Source organism: Lemur catta, chromosome 2 (genome assembly GCF_020740605.2).
Source record: "Lemur catta isolate mLemCat1 chromosome 2, mLemCat1.pri, whole genome shotgun sequence".
NCBI lineage: Eukaryota > Metazoa > Chordata > Mammalia > Primates > Lemuridae > Lemur > Lemur catta.
In genome coordinates, this window is record NC_059129.1 from 81,230,317 (window position 1) to 81,254,043 (window position 23,727).

At 36.3% G+C, this 23,727-nt stretch overlaps 1 protein-coding gene across 6 annotated transcripts in view; it reads left to right on the forward strand.

Moving 5' to 3' along the window:
• Positions 1 to 545: 545 nt before the first annotated feature.
• The window catches only part of DOP1A (DOP1 leucine zipper like protein A), a 98,174-nt gene continuing 74,992 nt past the window's right edge, over positions 546 to 23,727 (forward strand). For 2 of the 6 annotated variants that reach the window (XM_045543944.1, XM_045543947.1), the window contains exon 1: positions 553 to 663. The gene's annotated coding sequence lies outside the window, so the exon portion shown is untranslated. Of the gene's footprint in view, positions 664 to 7,839; positions 7,947 to 23,727 lie in introns of all 6 variants that reach the window. The other 4 variants (XM_045543945.1, XM_045543949.1, XM_045543948.1 and 1 more) reach the window with 4 other exon arrangements.

The following is a 23,727-nucleotide window of genomic DNA, read 5'->3' on the forward strand; positions in this document are numbered from 1 at the left end:
GCTATTAAACGTTTAAATATTGACACATTATATTGAAATATATAACATTCTTAGCACAGCATGCTTGCCATAATTGTTTTAGTAGTTTTATTAGTTTAAAAGATTGTTATATTGTATATATAATCACTTTTTTTATATTACTGTCTTGGCAAAACTCTGCGATCCCCTTTAGAGTAACTTGATATGGCTGAGAAAGCTCTGCATTCAAAATACTTCCAAATCCGATACCACGTATTTGTCACCTAACTTCCCAAGTCTCCTAACCTCTCTGAGCCTCAGGTTACCATATGAAATATTGAGGAATTACTTAACTAATACATAATATTTAAATCCTGTTTTTTTTAAGTCTTTGAGTCTTAAGTCAAAATCTCCATCGAGATGGGACTGGAGAGGGCGTTCTCTAAACCCCTTTCCTTCCACTCCTGCCATTGGTGGCTGTGGCCACTTCCCCCAACAGTCCGCTTGAGGGCGCTGTGGCAACAGCTAGCGCCGGGAGGCAAGGCGGGAGCCGGGGCGGGGATATAGGGCCGTCGACGTCGACGCCGGCGTGGACGCGGTGCACGCTGGGAGCTGTCACTAGGCCCTTCGGCTTCCCGGCCTTGGTGTCGCTGCCGCGGTTGCCAGGAGAGCGGCGCCGGCGGGGAGCGGCCGAGCCCACGGCAGGTAACAGCGTTCCCGCCTCCAGCGCGGTCGCTACACTAGTCGCCGGCCCTGAGCATCCTTGTCGGCCCGGCTCATTCCGCAGCCGCCGGGACTCCCCGCGGGTCTGGCTGCTGTGGCGTCGGGGGTGTTGCCGCCTCGGCCCCGCCTGCAGCCGCGAAGCCGGTCGGCCGCCCTCTGGTTCCCGCGAAGACCGGAGCTGCGCGGGGGCCAGAGGGCCAGGACCGAGCGGAGGCGCGAGGTTGGCCCCGGGCAGGGGCGGCGGGAGGCGGGGCCGGGACGTCCCGCGGCGGGTTCCGAGCCCCTGCGCCGGGGCCGGGCGGGGCGTGAGGCTGAGGCGTAGGTCGCACCTGTGCGGCGCAGAGTAACCTCTTTGTTGGAGAAATCAAGGCACCGTGCCGTCTGTTCGTCTGGTGGGCTCTTCTAGGATTGAGGAGACCCGAATACCGGCTATAGGTAATGTTGTCAGGTTGGGGGTTAGGAAGGAGTACCGAAGTTTATTAAGAGGAAGTGAGAATAGTCACACGGAAGTTGTTAACAATTACCAGCTTTGATTCCCAAGCCTTTTAAAGTTGCAACACAATAATAATTACTTGTTCCGTCTCCTTCATTGGTCTCCTCTACCCTAAGGGGTGGGTATGGCACGCAACCATTCTTAAAAGCTACGTAAATTGTGTTCGGATTATTCTTACACTTCTTAGAATTCTGTGGAATTTGAGAAATACAAAGATTGGAAAAACCTGATTTAGAGACTGTAGTTAAAGCAATCAAAAATTTGATTACAGAAAATATAGGAAACTGAAAAATAAGCCCTGAACTGTAGACAGACAAAAATCCTTCAATTTCAATGTTAGTGGCTATTGTCCATGAAGAAATAAATTTTTGCATTTTAATTTTACTTGTAGATATTAATATGACCTACTATGAATAACGTCAGCATTATGTGCTAAGTAACTCACCACCTGATAGACAATACAGTGATTTAGTTGGGCTGACAGACTTTAATGAGTAAATTAAAACCACGCGTAATCCAAATGCTTTATTGTATTGATTACTTTCAGCCACCGCTCAAAACTAAATCATTCTCCTGAATTGCTAAGCACTAGCAAATCTCCAGGTGGGCCTGATTATTAGGGACCACATTCTTGAACAAGGAATTGAAAACACCTAAGTTAATAGACAAACTAGAAAATGTGATACCATAACCAAAACCTTAAATGTAAATTAAATGTTGTTAATTAAATGTTTGACTATATGCATTCAAAAAGACTCCTATTGTGTAGTTAAAGTAATGGAAATTCCCAGGAGCTCTGGCTTGGGAATGAAAAGATTAGGTTCAAGTCCTTCTTTCTGTTGCTAATGGGATGTGATCTCTCTAGGCCTCAGTTTTGTCATTGGTTAAGGGAATTTAAAATTTTTCCAAACTGATATTTCCTCCTAAGACTGTTGTAAAGCCATTTGGTAGGCTTACTGCCCCAAAACAGTGTTCTGTGGCAAATAATTTGGGATCCCAGCACACTAGGTTAAACTAGTTTTTTGGTTTTTGTTGTTTTTAATTTGCTTATGAAGGCAGGAATCTTTACTGCTAGGCATATACACATGTTAATCTCCAGGAGAAGGTTATCATCTAGTTTCCTAAATTTACCTGACCTGAGAGCCTGTTTTCTCGTGGCCAACCTGTTAACATCTCTTAGATTACAATTACAGAGAATAAAAATTTGAAAATTGCTGTACTTGAGCTGAATTCCCTTGCAGCTGTAAAATTTGGCTTTTCAAACTGTCAGTTCCAGCTTTCTGGAGCGTGAAGACTAGTGACAACTTACTTGTATAACAAGAATTATATTTTCCTTAGTAAAATATTAATATTAAAGATGCACATAGGTCTCTTTAAGTCTTAATACTTTATGGCAGAATAGTATCTTCTTTTTTCTTGTCCCTTGATGCTTTTCTTTAACCATAATTAATTCATGTTTTGAATTTGATTTTATGGTGGAGTTATTGATGTTATTCACAATGGTATTTTAAAGTTCCAACAAGTAAAGACTCTTTGATAATGGCATTACTTTTACTATGATGATTTTCCCTTCCAGTCATTAATTCTTAAAATTATGAAATGTGAAAGAAGCCACCTGAAATGTACTTAATGTGTAATAACTACATACTATTAACAGCTTAGATCATCAAAAAGAGCTAAAAGTTAAACAAATTCTGAAAGAGTGATTGATAAATTGCTTACAAACAGAATGTAAGTATTGAGTACAATCTTTTTTTTTTTTTTTTTTCTTTTTTTTTTGAGACAGAGTCTCCCTCTGTTGCCCAGGCTAGAGTGCCAAGGCGTCAGCCTAGCTCACAGCAACCTCGAACTCCTAGGCTCAAGCAATCCTCCTGCCTCAGCCTCCCGAGTGGCTGGGACTACAGGCATGCACCACCATGCCCGGCTAATTTTTTCTATATATATTTTTAGTTGTCCATATAATTTCTTTCTATTTTTTTAGTAGAGATGGGGTCTTGCTTTTGCTCAGGCTGGTCTTGAACTCCTGAGCTCAAACGATCCACCTGCCTCGGCCTCCCAGAGTGCTAGGATTACAGGCATAAGCCACCGCACCCGGCCTACAATCTTAAATTGTTTTGCTACATTCTGTTAGATCTTGTCGATGGAAAAAAGCCAAACTCTGTAAAATAATTTTAAAGAGATTTATTCTGAGCCAAATTTGAGGACCATGACCCAGAGCCATGCCCAAGAGGCCTTGAGCAAGTGGACTTGCTGTGGCTGGGTTACAGTTTGGTTTTATACATTTCAGGGAGACAAGGGTTACAGGTAAAGTCATAAGTCAATACTTGGGAGGCATACATTGGTTTGGCCCGAAAAGGTGGGCCATCTTGAAATGGGGTCTTACAAGTTACAGGTGGATTTAAAGATTCTTTGGCTTGTAATTGGTTAAAGACATGAAGCTTTGTCTAAAGGCTTGGAATGTTTTAACATAGTTGCTGTTATCAGAGATAAGCCACTGGACCTATATTTGTTGTGTAAATTGAGGACCTGTAGGTTTGTCTCCCATACCCTTAGGCCTGTTAATGAGTTACAAAGGATGTCCCCAAAAAGGGAGGGGGGCATGATAAGGCATGTCTGACCTCCTTCCTCCTGACAGGCAATTTCGTTTTAGGATATTCCTTTGGCCATGAGGGGGTCCATTTAATCAGCCTGTGTAGGGGTGAACCTTAAAATTTTATTTTAGTTCATAGTATCATTATCACACAATGAATATGGATATGCTGTTCCTTGTAACTTTTTTAGGGGCCAGTGCTATTAATGCACACTTTTGTTTAGGGGGAGCAGTGGGAATAGAACATATAATTTTAATAGATAAGCCTTAATTCAGGTAAATTCTCTCCTTGAAATAAAACTAAGTAGAAATGTAAAGGTAATGTTTTTGTGTAATAGCTAACAGTTTTTATTGAGAATTTATTTATTTATCTATTTGTTTTTTTGAGACAGAGTCTCACTCTGTTGCCCAGGATGGAGTGCCAAGGCATCAGCCTAACTCACAGCAACCTCAAACTTCTGGGCTCAACCACTCCTACTGCCTTCAGCCTCCCGAGTAGCTGGGACTACAGGCATGCACCACCATGCCCAGCTAATTTTTTCTATATATATTTTTAGTTGTCCAGCTAATTTCTTTCTATTTCTTTTTGTAGAGACGGGGTCTCGCTCTTGCTCATGCTAGTCTCTAACTCCTGAGCTCGGATGATCTGCAGCCTCAGCCTTCCAGAGTGCTAGGATTATAGGCTGGTCTCTTGAGAATTTATTATATGCAAATTTGATCCCCTTGTCTTTAAACTGCAATTTACCTTTTCTTTTTATTGTATTTACCTCCTCCTCCTCCCCAAGCTATCTAAGCCTGAAACTTCAATGACCTTTCATTATATAGATCAAAGGTATAGTATCAAACTTGTAAAGGAAAAATTTACATGCAAATTTACATAAAATGATGTGCACTTATTTTATGTGTACATTTCAATAAGTTTTAACAAATATATACGCACCCATGTAACCAGAATCAAGATTTGGAACATGCCACCACTCAGGCCTATCCTGTTATGCTTTTACTCTCTTAGAATGCTCTCCCTGTCTCTATATTTGTAAATTATACTTGTCTTTCAAGACCTAGCTCAAATGCCACTTTGTGAATCTTTTTGTGATTACCTCGTCTTAAATTAATTTTCTCCTCTTCTGACCTTTGTGTTTACATTTTTTTGAACAATTTTCTCTGTCCTTCATAGTGGCTAAACCAATGACATGCATATAGCAGGCACTTATATTTATTTGTTGGACAGATGGATTAATGTAGTATTTCTCAAATTGCAATCACTTTTATAACATCTTCAAAATTCTGGCCATATCTGTGCACTTCTTGTATACTTATTAATATTTCTTTATAAAAGTGTGATCATTAAAATAATTTTTAAAGGAAACTTGAAATAACTATGAATAAAAAGCAGGTAGCACTTGCCATAAACAGAAGTGGACATATGGATAAAAAAAAAGAACACAGAAGTGTTGTTAATTTCTAGCTAGAAACTATTGCCTGCTGAAGACTCTAAGCTTGAGACTTTGCTCTTTGTTTCTAAGCTTTGCTCTTTAAGAGAGAAATTGGCAAGAATTTCAGTGGTGTTGATAACATCTCTTCTTGATGTAGTCAGAGGAATTGAAAGAGAATGAAGCTGGAAATAACTTCCTTACATGATTTAGCATAGCTTAGCAAGTCCCTCTGGTTGGTGGCCCAAATTTTGGGAGATACTGGGTTAAGGGGGGCTTGAAAATCCTTAGAATTTTATCTGTGCAAGAAATGGAAAATAAAGCCTTCTTTGTAAATTAAAAAGTACTAAGCTTAACTTTAAAAATACAATACAAAAATGAAAACTTAATATGATCAATACTGAATCAGATTATGTCTTTATTTTTTTCAAAAATGTCCTCAGTGTTACTAGTATTACTTTTAAAAATAGAAACCTAGCACCTTATTGTTATTAGGATACTTTAGCTTTAAGATAAACTTCTGAATCCAAAGAAATAAATCTAAAAACAAATGAGAGGCCAGGCTCAGTGGCTCTTGCCTATAATCCTAGCACTCTAGGAGGCCAAGGCAGGCAGATAGTTTGAGCTCAGGAGTTCTAGACCAGCCTGAGCAAGAGCGAGACTCTGTCTCTCCTAAAAATAGAAAGAAATTATATGGACAACTAAAAATATATATAGAAAAAATTAGCCGGGCATGGTGGTGCATGCCTGTAGTCCCAGCCACTCAAGAGACTGAGGCAGGAGGATTGCTTGAGCCCAGGAGTTTGAGGTTGCTGTGAGGTAGGCTGACGCCTTGGCACTCTAGCCTGGGCAACAGAGTGAGACTCTGTCTCAAAAAAAAAAAAATAAAAACAAGTGGGAATCTTTTATATGACGAAGTGCTAAGTGTTGGTTCAGGAGTGATATAATGTTAATATAATGTTTATCTGACACAGTTGTTAAGAGTATATGAGGTAATAAAAGAATCTCATATCTCCTTTTTTAGCCACTTAAGTTTTTATTATAGCTATATTTTCATACCTCCATCCTGCCAAAGACATTTCTAGCCTTTTTTCTTCTGAGATAATGACAAATTCTCCTCTCTCATGGAAGGAGTTTTATATGAACAGGCAGGAAAACAGAGTCCCTGGCTGTCTTCTAGATCATGTATTTCAAGTTGCTATGGTTACTTATAGGCATATATTCGTAATATGTGTTCATAAACAAAGAGCTTAGGTGAATAGACCATATAGTTTGGTGTTAATGTTTTCCAAAAAGAAAAAAAAAATTAACCTGAATGGTGGTGATAAGTTTATCAGTACACACAATAATTTGCTATTCAACCAGAGGTCAGATTGCTGCTAATCTAAGGTTCTGGGATGCAACCTCAAACTCAAAGTAGGAAAAGAGTTATCTTGGATACATAGTCTTTATTTCATAAGAGAGCCTTCACCCAAGCAAGTAGTTTCTTTCCTGCTTTTCTGCTATAAAATAAAGCAGCAGTATAGAAGCAGTGCAGATAAATTGTCATCATTTAGAAGTGACACTGAAAAACTATAAAAGCACAGCAGTCTTAGTCCTTTGAATTATGCAGGTATATAGCCCATAATTTTTCAGTTGCTTTTGATTGTGCTATTATGAAAAGGTACTATAAAATACCAGCTACCTGAAGCCCTTAGAATATGTGTTACTTTGATCAGATTTTCCAGATAGCTAGAATTTTTTATATTATAACGTCAAATGCCATCCCAGACAACTGATTATGCTTTTCTGGTTATCTTCAGCATGATGCAACTGGTCAGTGGCTTTCCCATGTACACTCAACAATTTTAAAGTTTCCTGGAGAAAAGTTTTTCTCCTGCTGAGAAAAAAATAGAACATAGTACAGTACTTGCTTTAAAGTTTGTCTCTGTCCTTTTGTAAGAAATACATATACAATGACATCCATATTGTGTACAGTGTTACCACCAATTAAGAGGTCACCTGTGAGCCTAAATAGAAGGGTTCCAGCAACATAGTTTTTATGGTACCTGACATTTTATTTGAAGACTATCTCCAAAACACTGTGCTCCGAGCCTACCTGATTCTATAACTTGAGGCTGCCTATTAGTTTTATACAATCTAGTAACTACTGTTTATATTATGTCTTTTAAGTTATAGAGGTTATGGTTGAAAAGGAAAATATTATTTGTGAATAAACTCTTTTTTAGTTATCTGTTACTACATGACAAATTATTTCAAAATGTAGTGACTTAATAAGTATCTCTCACAGTTTTTCTCAGAAGGGATAAGGGAGTTGTTTGGCTGTGAAGTTCTGGCTTGAGTTTCTTGTGATGTTGCAGTTTGATGTTAGCCTGGGCTGCAGGCATCTGAAGGTTTGGCTGGGGTCGGAGGACTCACTTCCAAAGTGGCTCACTCAAATGACTGGCAAGTTGTTTTTGTCCATGTTATTACAGAGAAGTCTAGGTTCCAGCCCATGTGGGCCTCTTCCCAGGGCTGCTTGAGTGTTCTTATGACATAGAGACTAGCTTGCCCCCAAATGTGTGATCCAGGAGACATCAAGGTAGAAACTACAATGTCTTTGGCCTTTTACTTCTGCAGTATTCTCTCTATTGTTTACACAGGACACAGGTAATTCTCTGTGACAGGAGATTGCACAAGGCATGAATACCAGAAGGTGAAGATCATTGGAGGCCATCGTGGAAGCTGGCTGCCACATCTTCTAAAGCCAGTATGTGAATGTGTGTCTAAATAATAAGCAGTAGATATATACTCAATATGCAGTATATGCACAGCTCATTATGGTTTTGGAAAGAATATTCAAACACCTTAAAAGGCTACTTAAAGATTACTATACTAAACAAAGCAAGCACTTTATTGACACAATTCCTAGTCCCCATAGATCTTTGGGATGGGGGAATAATTTTGAGTTAAGGTGTAGCACTTAAGATACAGATTTTGTTCATCTTGATTTTATTATGAGATGAAGGAAGGAGGAAATGCCACATTTTACGCAGCTGCTATTTGATACTCTTTAGGGACATTATTCATTCATTAACCCTTTTAAAATTAAAACTCATTTATTCCCATAAAACAGGGATAATTCATATGATTTTAAAAGTATAAGAAAGTGTATAGATAGTCCCCAACTCACAATGGTTAGACTTACGATTTTTCAATTTTATAATGGTGCAAAAACAATATACATTCAGTAGAAATTACTTCCAGTACCCATACAACCATTTTGTCCTTCACTTTCAGTACAATATTCAATAAATCCCATGAGATGTTCAGCACTTTATTATAAAATAGACTTTGTGTTGGATGATTTTTCCCAACTGTAGGCTAACATAAGTGTTCTGAGCTCATTTAAGGTAGGCTAGGCTAAGCTATGATGTTTGGTAGGGTAGGCATATTAAATGAATTTTGGACTTACAATATTTTCAACTTGTGATGGGTTTATTAGGAAATAACCCCATCATAAGTCAAGGTACATCTGTACAATGAAAATCCTCCCTCTCCCTGGCCTCATACACCCAATTATCACCTGTGCCCCAGGAGGTAATCAGTTTTACTTTCCTGTGTGTTCTTTTGGAGATATACATATGGAAACTAATGTGTTTTCCATTTTTTGTATAAATAGTAGCATATTATAAACACTATTCTGTACCTTGGGTTTTTTTTATTTGTTTTGGGGTGTTTTTTGGTTTTTGTTTTGTTTTTTGGGTGTTTTTTTTTTTTTTTTTTTTTTGGTTAATATATCTTGGGAACATTTTCTGAATCAATACATACACTTTTTTTTTAACCAGCTGAGTATATGCTATTGTTGTTCAATTTTTATAATGTTTATTGATTATTTACTGTGGGTCAGCTGAAAACATGAGAGCTAAAATGATAGGTGAGGCCTCCCTATCACAGGGATTACTACCCCTGGAATCACAGTAAAATTACAATAAAGCAAGGTAAGTTCTGTGATAAAGGAAGTATAATGTGTAGTAAGCGTTCACAGGAAGAAGGTGTGTATGTGAATGTGGGGATGGTGGAATGGTCAAGGAAGACTTACCAAAGGGGATAAAATCTGAGATTTAAAGAATAAGTAGGTACTATCCAGATCAAGTTAGGATTTAGTGTTTCACACAGAGGAATAAAAGGCTGGCTCTCAAAAATGAATTTAAAACATTACAGAGCTACAGTGATCAAAGCAATGTAGTACTGGCATAAAGACAGACATATATGTCAATGAAATAGAATAGAGAGCCCAGAAATAAACCCTAGCTTATACGGTCCAATGGTCTTTGACAAAGGTGCCAAGACCACTCAACTGGTAAAGGACAGCCTCTTCAACAAATAGTGTTGGGAAAAGAAAGAATTTGGACCCTTACCCTACACCTTACACAAAAATTAATGGAAAATGGATTCAAGACCTAAATATAAGACCTAAAATTATAAAGCTCCTAGAAGAAGATATAGTAGAAAATTTTCATAACATTGGATTTGGCAATGACTTCTTGGATATGATAGTAAAAGCACAGACAGTAAAGGCAAAAATAGACAAATGGGACTACATCAAACTTTAGAAAATCTGTGCATCAAAGGACACAATCAACAGAGAAAAGACAAGCTTTGGAAAGGGAGAAAACATTCACATATATATTTGATAAGAGGCTAATATCCGTAATATATAAGAGCTATTCCTACAATTCAGTAACAAAACAACAACAAAAAATATATACACACATAAAGAAATTGGCCAAAGGCTTGAATAAGCATTCTCTAAATATAATATATAAATGGGGAAAAAACATAAAAAGATGTCAATATCCTAATTATTAGAGAAATGTAAATCAAAGCCACAAAGAGATACCACCTCATGCCCATTAGGACGGCCACTATAAAAAAAAAAAACCAGAAAATAACATGTATTGACAAGTAAGTATGCAGAAATTAGAACCCTTGTGCACTGTTGATAGGAATATTAAAAAATGGTATAGCTACTATGTACAGTATGATTGTTCCTCAAAATATTAAAAATGAAATTACCCTATGATCCAGCAGTCCCATTTTTGAATATATATTCAAAAGAATTAAAAGCAGGATCTTGAAGAGATTTGTACACCCATGTTCAGAGCAGCATTAGTTACCATAAGAGGTAGAAACAACACAAATGTGCATCAATAGATGAATGGACAGACAAAATCCAATATATATAAATATATCAATATATAAATATACAGTGGCATATTATTCAGCCTTAAAAAGGAAGGAAATTCTGACACATGCTACAATATGAATGAATCTTGACATTATGCCAATGAAATAAGCCAGTCATAATAAAAAGACAAATACTGTGTGGTTCCACTTATAGAAGGTATCTAAAGTAGTCAATAGGAACAGAAAATAGAATTGTTTAGTGGATGTAGAGTTTCAGTTTTGCAAGATAAAAAGTTCTGGAGATTGGCTGCACAACAGTGTGTATATATTTAATACTACTGAACTATAAATTCAATGGTTAAGATAATAAATTTTATGTGTTTTGTTAACAATTTAAAAAACTTTAAACTTTTAAAAACATGAAGCATGTGGCATTTTAAAATTTTATACCATAATGTAAGCCATGTTTCTAAATATTGAAAAAGATACTGAATGAATAATGGGCCAAGTCAGAGGAGTTGAATCACAAGGTATCATTCAGAGGCATAGCTTTTTGAGTATAATTTAATAAAAAATTATATCCAGAAAAGAAATAGCATAATATAAAGGTCCTGAGATGGGAAGAAGCAAGTCTTGAACAGTGGACAGTTGCCTGGTTTTGTTTAGCTAGGACAGAAATATGAATAATAAGATTGAGAAAATGGGTCCAGTTTATGAAAAGACTTTAATCATATAGTTAAGAGCTTGGATTTTATTTCTAAAGAATTGAATGTCACAATTATAGCAATAATAAGACCACTTATTACGTGCTAAGGAAACACTGGGCTAAAGTGCTTTTCAGGGATTATCAAATTTACTTTTCTGAGCTTCCAGCAGGGAACTTGGTCAAACTATTATATTTTTTCCTACGTAAATTAATTGACCCATGGAAAAGGTGAAGTTCATGAAAATAAGAGGCTGTTGTAATAGTCCAAGTGTACAAAATTCAGGAGCCATGGGTAAAAGACTATACTGAGAGGTGTGCACATTTATTATTTTATTAAACTGTTCCAAAACTAAATGTTTCCAACCATATAAGTACAAGTTTCTGCGATTGGAAAGGTAACGGTGCTGTGGACAGTAATGAAGTTAAAAAAAGGGGGGGGGGGACTCAGAGAACAAAAATAGCAGTGCTTGACAGATTATACCAGGCGTGGGGAACCTGCAGCCTTCTAGGTCCTTAAGTGTGGTCTTTTGACCAAATTAAAATTTTATGGAACAAATCCTTTTATTAATACATTTTTGTTCATCTTGTATATTTTTATTTTATGTTTTAAATGAACTTACTTAAGATACCAAAGAATGAAATAAGTTTCAATGAAATAACCCTTTCAGATTGACTGGCACAATTAGAACATTAGTAAGCCATAAGGGCTAAATTGACAGGTGCTACATTCATCATTTAGTTCTACCTTCCCCTGCCTGACTGTGGCACTAGTACATAAGGCTGGTTGGCAAGAGTTTATGGGAGTCGAGTACACCAGTCTGTTATCAGCTTTTGGCAGTGGTGCACTGTGTTTGTGTTTGAAGTGGAATTTGTGAATAATTGCACAGCTAGACAGTATTTTTTAATTCTCTCTGCTTAACAGTCCATCATGTCAAAGAAGACTAAGAGAACACTGAAGGAAGAAAACAGATTTTTTAATGAGAATTGGGAACTACAATATTATCTTGTTTCTGCAAAGATGATTTGCTTGCTTTGTGATACTGTAATATCAACATTAAAGAAATTCAATGCTTGTCAGCATTATAACACTCATAAGGACCACAAATATTTTAAATTAGAGGGAGAGGCATGAAAAGTTATATTGCAGGAAATTAAAAGATGACAAGCAAAAGCAAAGACAATTCTTTCACGCAGCAATAAGACCTGTAAATAGTGCCATTGAAGCAACTTATAAAGTAGCTTATGTACTCAGGAAAAAAGGGAAGCCATTCAGTTATGCAGAAATTGTGAAAGAATGTATTGTTGAAGTTGTAGGATGCTTAGACCCCAATAATGTTTCAAAGGACAAACAACTGCCTCTTTCAAGGAGCACTGTAACTGATCGGCCGCATGAATTAGCCTTCAACTTAATAATTTCATGCAGTACTTCAAAAAGAAAATATATATTATTCAATCACTTTGATCAATCAACTGATACTACTGACTTGATGCAGATTTTATGCCTCCTTCAGGTCATAACAGAAGATTTTCTTTGCTACAAAGAGTTACCCGCTTTGGGCATTCTTGTGCACAGAACACAGGGAATAGATATCTTCAACAACTTTTAAGATGGATGTTGTGAAGTTGGACTGAATTTGGTAAATTTAGTGAGTGTATGTACAGACAGCGCACCTTCCATGACAGGAAAACATGAAGAGTTTATTGCACAGATAAAAAAGTATTAGTAGATCCAGATGCTCTCATTTCTTTTCATTGTATCTTACATCAGCAAAATCTCTGTGACAAAGCTACTAGTTTAAGTGACACTTTGCAACAAGTTATAAGTATTTTTAACTATATTCATGCAAATCCAATATAGCACCATCAGTTTTATAACATGCTTAAGTTGAATGATGACAGGTATTCAGTGTGGATTTGCCCTATCATTCTAAAGTGTGTTGGTGGTCGCAAGCATAGGTGTTAGCCAAAATTTTATCTCTGCAAGAACAGATAGTTAAATTTCATGAAGAACAGAATCAGCAATGTGAATTATTGAAAGAAGATTTCTGTAGGAATGCAGCATTTCTGTATGATGATATTTCAAATCAAAATGACTTGAATATTTCTTTGCAAGGTAAAACTATATATATGATATGTGGCAAAAAATCCAAGCATTTCGAAAAAAGCTGTCTTTTCTCAAAACACTTCTTGAAAAGGAAATTTCAGATGAACATTTTCCCTGGTTGGCAAAGGTCATTGATGAGCAGGATGATAGATGTGAATCATTTGAAGGATATAAATACAGTAATGTGCCACATAATGACATTTTGGTCAACGATGGCCTGCCTATACAATAATGGTCCCATGAGATTATAATACTCTATTTTTAATCTACCTTTTGTGTTGAAATATGTTTAGATACATAAATACTTACCATTGTGTTACAATTGCCTGCCATATCAGTACAGTAATATGTTGTACAGATTTGCCTAAGAGCAGTAGGCTATATCATACAGCCTGGGTTTACCATCTAGGTTTGTATAAGTATGCTCTATGATATTTGCACAATGACAAAATTGCCTAATGACACATTTCTCAGAACATATCTCCATTGGTAAGTGACACCTGTCTATAAATATATATATATAAAATACAGTAAAACTCTTTTCCAAAATTTTCTTCAACTAGAGATTTTTGCATCTGATTCATTTTAAAAGATTTGACCTCTGGGTATATCACGCTTAAATAGGATTCCTTATTCCTGTTCTCAAGGGCTAGAATAACATCTTCTGCATTTACATAGTTATTCTTAATAATGATGATTATACTGAGTTTTTTTAATGTAACTGGATATAGCACATCATTTTTTATTTTTTATTCTTTTAAGAGAAGGTGTCTTTCTATGTTGCCAGGTCGGACCTGAACTTTGAGTTCAAGTAACCCTCCCACCTCAGCCTCCCAAGTATCTGGGACCACAGGCATGCACAACCTTGCCCAGCAAGTATAGCATAGGTGTTTTTAGAGGAATCTTTCAGTTTTTTTAAAGCATTATAATAGCCATATGAATGTAGTCTGTATATGAAGGGAGTGAGGTTAAGTGTGGCTATACCAGTTAAGCAATTCAACTATAATGCATTTTTATACAAAGCTTTTTTCAGGAAAACAAGCCAAAATGGTTTGTGAACTGTGTTGGCATTGGTAGATTAATTCATTTATTCAAAACATGTTTGAGGGCCTACTTTTTGTCAGCTACTATTATAGGACTGCTAATACAAGAACGAACAAGTCAGATAGGGCTCCTAACCTCATTGTATCTGTATTCCATTGAGAGATGATAGGAAACAAGCAAATAAATAGGACAATTTCAGACTGTAACAAATGCTAGTAAGGAAATAATGTGATGTTATAGGATAGGTGGCAAGATTGTGGGCCTAGGGTGGGCTACTGAGACTGATCAGAACAGGCTTCTCTGAGGGTTTGATATTACTGGAGGATGAGAAGAAATTTGTCACACAGAGTTGACCTAAGAGCGTTTACATGTAAAGGATAGCAAATACAAAACACCTACAATGCAAAAATTTTTGATGTATTTGAGTTTGGATATTATTCTAAGCTTAGGGGAAAACAGGTTTTAACCAAAGGAATGGCACAATGTCATTTTAAAAGGTCGCTGGTTTCTCGGTGGAAGATGGATTGTACATACTCAAGAATAGAAGCAGGAGTCAGTAGTGTGCTGGGGTGGACTATTAATAGAAGAGGGAAAGTGGTGGTTATAAATTTAGGACACATCAGTTAACAGATGCTACTTGAAGCTATGGGACTAGAGGAGATAACCTAGGGGGAGAGAAGAAAAGAGAGTTCCTGACTGAGTCTTGAAGTACAGTTGACCTTTGAACAATGTGGGGGTTAGGGGAGGAGACCCACCCCACCCCCTGTGCAGTCAGAAATCTGCATGTAGCTTTTGATTCCCCCAAAACTTAACTACAACCTGCTAGAGTCCAGAAGCCTTACTGATAACATAAACAGTTGATTAACACATATTTTGTATGTTATATGTATTATGTTTATGTATTATGTACTATATTCTTATAATAAAGTAAGCTTAAGAAAAAATATTAAGAAAGGTCTTCATTCTCATTGTTTTCATGTTAAGTAGGCTGAGGAGGAGGAAAAGGAGTTGATCTTCCTGTCTTGGGTAGGTGGCAGAGATGGAAGAAAATCCATGTATGTGTGAGCTTGTATATGTGAGCTTGTGCAGTTCAAATCCATGTTGTTCAAGGGTCAAGGGTCAACTGTAATTCAGCATTTAAAATTGAGTAGAAAAGAGGAGCCAACATTGACTGCAAAAGAGTGGCTAAGGGATGGAAACACACCTTGAGAGTAAAGAGTCCTGGAAGTCAAGAACAAGTGCTGAATACTGCTGAAAGGTTGAGTAAGTTGAGTTGCTAGAGAAGTGACCATTGGCTCTGGCTGATGCACATTTCTGGTGACCTTTATATGGGTTGTTTCTTGGAGGGGCAGTGCCATAAGGTATTTTTGAGTGGGCTGAAGAATGAATAAGAGATAAGGAAATGAAATATTATAGAGAAATCTTTCAAAAAGTTTTGCATGACAGAGAACAGAGAAATGGGTTGGTAGCCAGAGAGCCTATGGGAATTAAAGTTTTACACTATGGGTGATTCCAGGGCTTGTCTGTAGGCTGGTGGAGAATGATCCTGTAGAGGAGGAGAAACTGGTGTTGACGGAGAGTGAGCTAATGAGGAGTCCTTGGGAAGGCAAGAAGAGATGCGATCCAGAACACAGCAAAGGGGCAGCCCTCCCCACTGGGGAGCAGGGTCCTATGTTCTTTGTAACAAGAGGGAAAGTAGAGAATGTGGGTGGGTATAGGTGAAGATAGGTTGTAGATTTGTTGGAGGGAAGGTAAGAATGTTCCTTTTGCTTCTGTTTTCTTAATTACATTTGAAGCTAGATCTTTAGCGATGATGGAGGAAAGGTGGTATTAAAGTTTTGACAAGAGAAAGTATGAAATTGTTGTCAGGAAGGTAAATTTACTAAGGAAACATAGTGGGTTTGGATAGTGTTGAGCACCTGTTTGAGATTTGTGTTTCCCAATTTAAGTCCAGCCAGTCAACCTGGTTGTATGATTTTCCTGCAGCAATGTTCAGTTGATAAGGTTAAGGCATGGAAAAAGCAGATAGTTGAATTTAACCAGGATTGGGGTTTTGCCAAGTAAATATGGTAGAGGGAGTAAAGAAGACACTTTACCCTCTAGCCCTGAGGTAGGATGAGTATGAGAAGGAAAACAGCCTCCATGAGTGAAGAGTAGTAGCTGAGAGTTAGGGCTCTAAAGCCAGATGCTTGAGATTAAATCCCTAGCTCTGCCATTTACTAACCGTATCACATATTAATAGTATATCTATGCTTCAGTTTCCTTATCTGTAAATGTGAATAATAATAGTACCTACCTCATAGGATCAAATAGGGTTAAATGAATTAAAGCAGGCAAAGCACTTGAACAGTTCCTGGCATTTAGTAAGCAAACTATAATGTTAGCTAAGATGCTGCTACTTTTGCTGCATCAAAGGAGGTCTTGTCCTCAGAGGATAATTAAGACTAGAAGGTGGCTAAAGATCTGTTGAGCACATTACCTGGAGTGTATACCATTTGAATGTTTGAGACAACATTAAGGGTATAGGAGATTGGATCAGATTGGGGAGGTATAGAGTATCAGGTTTATAGTGGGTGACCATAACCTATTTGTGAAATACCTGGTTTGTGTTGTATTCCATTCTCAAGGGACATTTCAAGTTTTGTGGAGTGACTGGCTTTATGATGAGTTGGTTAAATAAATGATTTCCTAAAGACTATTTAGTGATAGTATCAACACTGGAATTCAGAACTTTTGAGCAAAATGAAATAGATTTAATAATTGTCAGGTTCATTTGTTAGATGGTAACAATTTATGATAATTTTTCATGTTGATCAATCAAAAAGTTTGGAAAGAGCATCTACTTAATATAAAACTTTTTTTTACTTTTATAATCAATAAGCAGGGTTTTTTTCCCACTGTGTGGTGCCTGTAGTAATTCATTCATTTATATCCTTGGGATGTGCTATAATATTTAGTCCCCAAATATATCTTTAGAATTGGGTAATAGTAAGTCTTTTTATGTTCAGCCTTCCCCCTGCCTTTCATGGCAAAGGAGAGAGAGGGAAGGAGAAAACTCAGCTAGTGATTAGCCAACTAGCCAAAGTATCTCTGTGTAGTTATTCTGAAATTTAGGTCTGTTCACTTTTTATAACCATTTAAACAAAACTCTGAAAAATTGAGATGGTCTGGTGCAATATTTTCTTTCTTGTTGAGATTTTAGCTTTTTATACTATAAAGTATAAAAATAAATCTGCAGTACCTGATAATTTCCATAGGGCCTAATTTTTGCCCAGAGAAATCTATGGCTTTTTCTCCCTCATAAACAGCTATTTTGTTTAAAGTTTATATTTGAGTGAGACAAAACATGAGACTAAATCACGTTTTATGGCAGTTTAGGTCCATTTTATCCATTTTATGAGTTGTAAGTTTGAAAGTATTGGAACTAAATTGTCAAGAGGACTGACTATAGATCAAGTCAGAAAAGCTACCAACTAACAGCTCTTAAAAGAAAGATTACAAATATTTTATTTACATGTATCACTTATAGAAAAAACAAATTAGAATTTTTATTTACTTATTTCGCATTTTCTAGTTGTATCAAGTAGTTTGTTACTGTATCTCTTGGAAAGCAGGTTTTTTGGGGGAAGAGGAGATTAATTTCAAACAAAGCTCATTTGATAAGGTGATGGAAATATCTGATATTGTGTTTAGGATGATGGAAATGTTCTGTACTTAACTGTAGTGAGGAATCTTGATTTTAGTAATGCTTTTATGGGTGAATGCATTAGTCAAATTCATCAAATAAGTGTGTTAAGTATGTGCGGTTTAATAAAGTTGTAAAACATATTTGGTAATAATGCTACATTTTAATTTATATTCACGAGACAATTCAAGGTAGGTTAGCGAGTCTCCAGTTTGCTGCCAGAACTTATAATATAATTAAGCATCAGAGCCACATGTGCTGCTTAATTATAGCTTATTAGCCCTCATAATTAGCAAACTTGCTTCCTAGTATTATTTTCATTCCATAGGAACTAATTGTGGCAATAACTGTTTTTCGAGCATTTTCTACGTGCCAGGCACCCTGATAACTTTAATGTTACTTAATTTTGATAATCATTGAAGTATAGGTATTTTCATCTCCTTTAACAGATAAGGAGACTGAGGTTTGAGAAAATTAAGCACCTTGCCTAAGGTCATACAGCTGCTAAGTAAATGTGAGAGCTAGAATTTCTATTTGGGCTATCTTGACTTTAACGCCTGTGCTTGGGGGCCCTTCCCTCTACTGCCCGACTTTTCTTGGCCTGGGTTTTCTATGAAACACTGTGCTATTATTGAATGTGTTATATGTTTCGGGGAGGTTTTTGTTGTTTGCCACAACCTTTGTGGAGAAGCAGCATGGTATAAAGTTTTCTTGATCCGGTATGGGAATATGTTATATTTGCATTATGATCTCAGCCAGTGGTGTTTAAAGTATGATATGTAGGCCATTCACAAACTCTTTGTTAACAGAGCATGATGAGATAAGTACAGTGATGAAGATAAGCATTTAGAAACTTTTGTAGCAATTTGATGTTGCTGCATCAATTAAAGCACATGATTTTATATTTTAGAAAAGTATCAGTCAATGATGGATTGGGGGATAAAAACTGGTCCTTCACTACAGATAGTTTGAGGAATACTGACCTAAGCCATTACAAAATAAAATATGGGGGAAAATACCTGACAACTGTAATTTGTATTTATTATATATTGGATGAAAAGTTCAAAAGTGGTCCATCATTAGACTTTGGATTTATAATGATTAATTTTATTTGCAGTAAAATTATTGGGGAATTATAACCAAATTTTTAGTCCTAGGATTTGATCATCTTTTAACATAAAAAATAAAATATTGCAGCTATGCTGATGAAACTTCTGCAGAAAGTCCTTTCTCATTTTTCAGCAGTTTTCATTAAGATTTGTTTTTAATATTCTGAGTGTTATATGTGTTCTAAGCTATATTAACTCTTGTTAATCATGTTTAGAATTTTTTTGGCTAAATAAGAAAATTCAGATTTCTTACCTGACTCAACTTTTTAGCTTTGGACACATACAGGAGTTATAAACCTTACAAACTTAGCTGGTCATTATTGGTTTTCTTTTTTATACCAAATAAGAAAAGTTTGTCTAAAGGATATGTATGCTGAGATAATGCTTCAAAATTATATTATTACCCTAATTATAGATAAATAATCCTTATTTTCATTCATAGTAATTACTAAATTTCCTTCAGGTTAATCTTCCCCATGTACCAAATGTTGTATATCCTCAAAATGGACGTATTTTATATCTTATTCTGGAAATCTTGCTAAGGAAAGAAAAAAAATTGTCCCTGTCAGTGAAATTTATGCACGTTTTACTCCATTACCACTAGTACATTCTCAGGTTTATTAATGAGAATTTAGTTATTTTGTACTAATTTTATATACTTTCACAAAATCCAATCAAGTTGATATTTCCCCTGAGTTTGATTTAGTTTTTCTTTTCTTTCTTCTGATTTATCAGAAAGAAATTAAAAATGTTTTAGATTGCATCCATTCTAACCTTCATTCCATATATGTCACATCTATTAGCGTTTAATTATTTTATTAGTTATCAAAATTTATGGCTTTAATTATTTTAGTATGCTAGTTTTTTTTTTTTTTTCAGCATATTATGGGGGTACAAATGTTTAGGTTACGTATATTGCCCTTGCCACCCCAATCAGAGCTTCAAGCGTGTCCATCCCCCAGATGGTGCACATAGCACTCATTATGTATGTATATGCACTCATCCCCTCCTCCCCCGTCCCATCTGCCCGACACCTGATGAATGTTATTACTGTATGTGAGTATGCTAGTCTTTCGTATCTAAAACACATACAGGTATCGCTTTGTGTGTATGTTATGTGTGTGTTTATGGTTAAATCCAGTTTTTAAAAATTTTAGAAACTGTAGATTGATGATGAAACTGTTTGCATAATTTTTAATTTATTTCCAGTCTTAACCATTATACTTAGACACTTTGGTTATGAATCCAGCTTGAGCTGCATATTATAAGTTATATATTGTCCAGCATACGAACATGTGTAAAACATAGTGCCTACTCTCAAAGAACTTTCACCCTAGTAAGAGAATTGTATAGCGAACTCTTCTATAATACAAAATTAATCTTGATTTGAAAGGTTAAGATTATTTTGTTTCAGGTTATTTAAGTTCATATGTATCATGAGTTCCTCAGAGTACTTCAAAATAATGCTTTTTGTGTGATTTGCTGCTCTGAGAGTTTAGAGCATGATGGTACAGTAGTCCCCCTTGTATCCTCGGGATACATTTCAAGCCCCCCAATGAATGCCTGAAACTGCTAATAGTGCAGAACCCTATCTATCCTATGTTTTTTCCTATATGTACATACCAATAACAAGTTTAATTTATAAATTAGGCACAAGTATTCTTGTGCTGTCAGGCTATTATTAAGTAAAATAAGAGTTGAATAATGGACAGACAGCATCTATAGCATGGATATGCTGGACAAAAGGAGGATTCATATTCCACAGCTCGAGATTCCATCACACTACTCAGAATGGTGTGTAATTCAGAACTTATGAATTATTTATTTTTGGAATTTTTCTATTTAATATTTTTGGACTGCAGTTGACCACAGGTAACTAAAATCCCCCACACAGCAAAACTGTGGAAAGGGGGTGTTTTCCCCCTACATAATCTTTATATTATTTTAAACCCCTATAATCAAATATCCACACTTTTGAAGAGAAATGTAGATTGCCTTGAGGTTTATCTTATTTTGTTCTCCACTCTCAGTCCTCCCAATTAAGAATGAAAGTATCATGAGATCAGGGGTGTTCTCTCTAGTCAGCACCCAAACATCATGCTTGCCACATGATATCCAAAAGTAAATAATTTTATATGTCAATTGACTACATTTAAGGTGATTATTCTCTTCAAAGATGGGATTTGGGATTCTCTGTTTTCATATTTGTGGGCAAAAGAATTGAGGTAGACAATTGGAAAGCTTATATTGCCTCTCTTTGGCATAACCTTAACCAAGGAAATTTTGATTTAAAAAATCAATAGAGGCCAGGCACAGTGACTCACGCCTGTAATCCTAGCACTCTGGGAGGCTGAGGCAGGAGGATCCCTCAAGGTCAGGAGTTCGAGAACAGCCTGAGCAAGAGCGAGATCCCGTCTCTACTAAAAATAGAAAGAAATTAGCTGGCCAGCTAAAAATATATATAGAAAAAATTAGCCAGGCATGGTGGTGCATGCCTGTAGTCCCAGCTCCTTGGGAGGCTCAGGCAAAAGGATTGCTTAAGCCCAGGAGTTTGAGGTTGCTGTGAGCTAGGCTGACACCACAGCACTCTAGCCTGGGCAACAGAGCAAGACTCTGTCTCAAAAAAAAAAAAAAAAAAAAAAAGAACACCTGGCATAGTAGAATGGGCACTAGAGAAGCTGTCAAAACACTATTAAATTTAAAAAATAAATAAAAAATCAATAGATCTATAGCCCTTTTCAACACAAACAGGTTTTACTCATATGGGCTATATTCTTTACTTGTTAATCTTTTTGTAAAAACCTATTGTTTGAGAATATTATAAAAGTAGTAGACTCTTGCCCCAATAAAATGTAAGACAAATTTTACATGTAATTTGATGTGATTCACAGATCCCTGAGGCCCATTATTTTTATATATCTATATAGAGCTTTATTGAGATACTATTCATATACAATGCAATACACCTATTTAAAGTATATATTTACAGTATGTAAGATTTCGCCAGGCATAGTGGCTCACACCTGTAATCCAATACAAAAGGATCACTTGAAGCCAAGAGTTCAAGACCAGCCTGGGCAAAGACCCCCATCTGTACAAAAAATAAAAAATTATCTGGGTGTAGTGGCACGTGCCTATAGTCCCCGCTACTTGGGAGGCTGAGGCAGGAGGATTGCTTGAGCCCAGAAGTTTGAGGCTGCAGCATTACAGCCTGGGCAACAGACTGAAACTCTGTCTCTTTAAAAAAATTTTTTTTAAAAAAGATAGTTTTCAGTGTATTCACAGAGTTGTGTAACTATCATTACAGTGAATTTTAGAACATTTTTGTCACCCCAAAAAGAAGCCCTGTACTCATTAGGACTTCACTCTCTCTCCATTTCTCCTCAGTTTTGATCACCCCACTCTAATCAACCACTAATTTACTCTGTGCCCTTGTATATTTGTCTATTCTTGACATTTCATGTAAATGGACTCATATAATACATGGTCTTATGTGAATGGCTTCTTTCACTTAGCATAATGGTTTCAAGGTCCATGGATGTTTAAGCATGTATTAGTACTTGTTTCTTTTTATAACTGAGTAGTATTCCATTGTATTTTAGTTATTCATGCATCAATTGATGGACATTTGGATTGTATCCCCTTTCTGGCTATAATGAATAATGCTTCTATGAGCATTTATGTACAAGTTTTTGAGTGGACATGTGTTTTCATTTCTCTTTGGGTCTATACCATACCTAGGAGTAGAATTGCTGGGTCATATAGTAATTCTGTGTTTAACCTTTTGAGAACTAGTAGACTGTTTTTCAAAGCAGCCACACCAGTTTATGTTCCCTCCAGCAGTATATGAGGGTTCCAGTTTCTCCATATCTTTAACAACAATTGTTATTATCTGTCTTTTTTATTATAGCCATGTAGTGAGTGTGAAGTATTATCTAGTGGTTTTGATTTCTGTTTCCCTGATAGTGATGTTGAGTGTCATTTTATGTACTTATTGACCATTTGTATATTTTTATTGTAAGAATGCCTATTCACATCCTTTGCGCATTATAAAATTATTTGTCCTTTTATTTATTATTGACTTGGAAGAGTTCTTTATGTATCTAGTTCCAGTTCCTTAGCAAATATATGGGAGATACATTTTCTCCCATTCTGTCTGTTGTCTTTTCACTTTGTTAATGGTATCCTTTGCAGCACAAAAGTTTTAATTCTATTTTTTCTTTTGTTGGTTATGTTTTTGGTGTTATTTCTAAGAAGACTTTGGTCATAGGTCATAAAGATTTACTTCTGTATTTTCTTCCAATAGTGTTACAGTTCTAGGTGTTATATTTAGATCTGTGATCCATTTTGAGTATGTGTGAAGGAGGTAACTTCATTCTTTTGCACGTGGATATCTGGTTATCCCAAACTACTTGTGGAAAAGACTATTCTTACTTCCATTGAATTGTGTTGGTATCCCCTGAGACCCATTCTTAGACCCTCCTGCAGACCCATGAGCCCAGCTATAGGGAAAGGTACATAGCGAGTTAGAAATCAGATAGGATACCAAAAAATTGGAGGAGAAGCCACATTACTTTTTAAGTTAGTTTTTAATTTGAGCCTCAATCAAATCCTTGTTGTTATTCTATATTAGTTATCTATTGCTGTATAACAATTATCCCTGAACTCAGTGACCTAAAACAGATCTAGAGATCACAGTTTTGAGAGTCTTAC